The 4,267-nt window shown below is 37.5% G+C and overlaps 1 pseudogene across 1 annotated transcript; it reads left to right on the top strand.

The window, feature by feature from the left end:
• Nucleotides 1-247: 247 nt before the first annotated feature.
• On the top strand, nt 248-4,001 carry LOC143609717 (inorganic phosphate transporter 2-1, chloroplastic-like; annotated as a pseudogene). Its single transcript, XR_013149468.1, has 3 exons — nt 248-949; nt 2,117-2,308; nt 3,098-4,001. The product of XR_013149468.1 is annotated as an inorganic phosphate transporter 2-1, chloroplastic-like (transcript).
• The last annotated feature ends 266 nt before the right edge of the window (nt 4,002-4,267 follow it).

The following is a 4,267-nucleotide window of genomic DNA, read 5'->3' as shown; positions in this document are numbered from 1 at the left end:
ACAAGCCAACCAGGACCACAATGTGCACTTAAAAGATCATCAAATAAATTCTTTAAAATATGTAAAAAAATAATAATATTTTTTTTTTTTGCAAAATAACCTCTTCCTCCTTCAACCACCATAACCACCACCCTCAATGGCCACTGGCTAAATTATTATTACTACTATTATTATTATTATTATTATTATTATAATTATTATTCTTTAACAACAATCAGCATATTCTCTCTAAACCTATCCACAAACCATGACTACATCTTCTTACTGTTTTTCTTCCACTAGAAACTCAATCACACATTCAAACTTCTTGTTCCTTAATTCCAATCTTTATTTACCAAAACATAGAAACCATGTTGTTTTCACTCAAGAACCTAAAAAAGAATTGATTTTTACCACACCCAAGTCATCTTTTCCATTTTCGAACCCGAAAAGTGCGAAAATTTATCGAAAACCCACCCTACCATTCGCTTCTTTATCCGAATCAAGCCATGATCAAGAACATGTTAAACAACATGGTGGTGAAGTGCAGGGTATGGCTGAAGCATTTAACATATCATCAAACACAGCTTCTGCTATATCTATATGCATAGCAGTGGCTGCTTTAAGTTTGCCACTATTTATTAAAACCTTAGCACAAGGTGTGAGTTTAAAGATTAAAATATTGCATATGCAACTTTGTTATTTGGGTTCTTTATGGCGTGGAATATTGGCGCGAATGATGTGGCGAATGCCATGGGGACATCGGTGGGGTCGGGGGCGTTGACGCTGCGGCAGGCGGTGTTGACGGCCGCAGTGTTGGAGTTCTCGGGCGCGTTGTTGATGGGGGGGGGGGCATGTGACTAGTACAATGCAGGAAGGGATTCTTGTTGCTAATGTGTTTCAAGGGAAGGATTCTTTGCTTTTTGCGGGTTTGTTGTCGTCTTTAGCGGCAGCGGGTACTTGGTTACAGGTAAAATATTGGTCCGTTAGTAAAATATCGGTCATAATATCAGTCAGAATATCGGTACTGATAATATCAGCGATATTGACAGATATTGGACTGATATATCACTGATATTCCCATTCCCGATATTAGTGTTTTAAGTCTTGATTATTATTTTCAGTGTTCAATGTTAGTATTTTAAGTCTTAATTAATTACTACTTGCTACGATTGTTAGTGTTTTGCAGGTTGCAAAAGGTTAATTTGTTAATGGTAGGAGAGTATACTGAATTATCAGTGTTAAATTGCTATATATATGGATTTTACATGATATTATTAAAATTACCGATATCCCACCGCGAATATCGGTGCTTGACCGATATTGATATTTTTTCCGTATTAACTGCTTCGGATCAAATGTGATCTTCACCTTATGATATCAGGTTGAATAAATAAAGTTATGATAATTGGTAAGAAAATCTTGGATCCAACCAATATCTAGGATAGTTCTAAAGTACCCTTCATTCTTAGAAAGAAAATGATTACTATAATTAGAGAGCTTCATTTGACCTTCTATGCATGAAAAATGTTGACTTTTAGGATATCGCCTCGCGTTGCAGCGTTTAATGACAGCGCATACTCCGGTCCGAAATCTTGGATTAACCAATGTCTAGGATAAATCTAAAGAACACTTTAATACTAGAACGAAAAAGATCCTTAAAACTAAATTAAGGAGTCAGATTTGACTTTTAGTACAAGAAATATGTTGACTTTCCAGGTCTTGCTAAGGTTTTGCTTCATTTTATGATAGTGGTAAAAAATTCTGGGATCTACCAGTAAACTAAAAATTAGGAGCTGCATTTGACTTTTTGTGATGCAGAGCATCCGGCCCATTAAGTTAGCCGACCCAAATATTTTGTTTCTTGTTACTTATAAATATGGTTACCTGGTCTCTAGTTTTACTTAGTTTTTTGATATTAAGAATATTATTGTGAAGAACGTTTGTTCTTGAACTTTCGGTTCATCTCTAACCTTTCAGTTAGATGAAGTCTATGAATAAAACTAGAGTTTCGTGAGCCTAGTGAAAACATCTAAAAACATATATTCTTAGAATAAATTAGATTCTTAAACTTAACTAGGGAGCTGCAACTGGCTTTATATACAGAAAAATGTTTGACTTTTTGGGTATTGGTCAGGTAGCATCATTTTATGGGTGGCCCGTGTCGACCACACACTGTATTGTAGGATCTATGGTTGGGTTTGGGCTCGTGTATGGTGGGCCCGGTGCAGTTTTCTGGAGCTCGCTAGCGAGGGTGACATCATCTTGGGTTATATCCCCTATTCTTGGTGCAGTAGTATCCTTTCTTGTGTACAAATGCATCCGCAGGGTATGTACAACTACAACCTACTAATACTTGAAATGAATGCTCTTTGTTTTTTTAAAAACATATATGTTATGATGACGCGCGTTTTGAAAATGATTATTGTGACTTAACCAGGTGTCCCCAAATATTTGAAACACCTAGTTAAAGTGTAAACATAAATCTGGAAACTTTGATTCGTTTATTTTGTAAATGGGTTGATTCGGTTATGATTTATCTCTAACTGGTCAAATGGGTCGGTCGAGTTAAAAAAAGAAAAGAGTATATTTTTAGTGCATCCACCGATTTAAATTGTTTTAATAATAATAATTATTATTATTATATTGTTATTATTATTATTGTAAATATTTAAAAAAGAGCTGAAACGAATGACCCACACAAAAAGAATCAATTTTGACCCGTGACACGACCCACCCATTTTGCCACCTCTTAATGCAATACATAAAGCATGAATCTTGGACATTTTAGTTAAAAATGCATCCATGCAAGATGCAATCCTTGTGAAAGCCTTAGTTTGTTGTACATATTAAGAGAGCAATTGACTATCACTTTATATGCATAAAACCTCCTATATCATTTCATTCAAAAAAATAAAAAAAGTTGGCTGGGTCAAACAAATTTGTAACCATATTGACATGCTAAGTATGTATAAAAAGTATTACAAATTTTTGTACTAAAAGTTTCAGCTCAAACTGACCCGCAGCAAAAATGACTTGTTTTGAGTTTTGACATGCAGGATTTGTCGGTTTTACTAGCATTTGTATGTATTTTTAACCAATTTATGTTATATTTTAGTTTGTTTACAGTGCTCCAAACCCTGAGAAGCGGCTGCAGCCTCCGCCCCTATTGCTGTTTTTTTGGGTGTGACCGCAATAACTTTTGCAGCCTTTCCATTAAGCAGCAAACTACCAATAGCTTTAGCCCAAGCCTTAGGATGTGGCCTGCTAGGCGCATTCGTAGTCAACAATGTCATCCGAAAACAGCTCGGTCACCTCTAGAAAAGGCAAAGTCACGCACCACGAGTCACACGAAGAGTCAACTCCTAAAAACCCTCGGGTTCCTATCGGACCATTGTGGGCCCCACTGGCACGCAGCTCGAAATAGTTTACGGCGTGTTTGGTGACATGCAGATTCTATCAGCCTATTTCATGTCATTCGCACACGGTGGAAATGACGTGTCAAATGCGATCGGACCCATTAGCTGCGGCTCTGTCTATACTGCAAGGAACGGCCACGGGGGCGAAATCGTAATTCCACTTGATGTTCTTGCTTGGGGTGGGTTTGGGATTGTTGCAGGGCTTATGATTTGGGGGTACAGAGTGATTGCTACTATTGGGAAAAAGATCACAGAGTTGACTCCTACACGAGGATTCGCAGCCGAGTTTGCGGCTGCTTCGGTTGTACTCTTTGCATCAAAACTTGGACTTCCTATATCTGCTACACATACTCTTGTGGGGGCGGTTATGGGAGTTGGGTTTGCTAGGGGACTTAATAGTGTGAGAGCAGAAACCGTAAAAGAAATCGTTACTTCATGGGCGGTTACAATCCCGGTTGGTGCAGTGTTTGCAGTGGTGTACACTTGGATTCTTACCAAGTTCTTGCCACATGTTTTTTGAGTAAGATTCAAACTTTATGCATTTGGAGGCCTCTAAAACCTAATCTTTTTGTATCTTCTATTATCTGATATATATTTTATGATTACCTAGACATGAAATCATCGTTTCTACCGTTTGGCGTATGTGTACTTGTTATTCAATGTTCTTTTCCGGTTTGCAAATAGTTAGTCGGGCTAGAGTGGGGCAACGGGCCTCTCCAAATTTGGAGAGTGTGGGTAATCAGATTTTTTTTTTCATATCTTGACCGTTAAAACAAGCATAACATATTCAAATAATGTGAAAGATCATAAAACTAGAAAACGGGCCACGGGGCTCCAAATTTGGAGAGTGTGGTAATCAGATTTTTTTT

The sequence above is a fragment of the Bidens hawaiensis genome, unplaced genomic scaffold (assembly GCF_021521415.1).
Source record: "Bidens hawaiensis isolate Kalapana, Puna unplaced genomic scaffold, B.hawaiensis_p1.1 tig00011030_1, whole genome shotgun sequence".
NCBI lineage: Eukaryota > Viridiplantae > Streptophyta > Magnoliopsida > Asterales > Asteraceae > Bidens > Bidens hawaiensis.
This window is presented reverse-complemented; position numbering and strand designations above follow the sequence as displayed.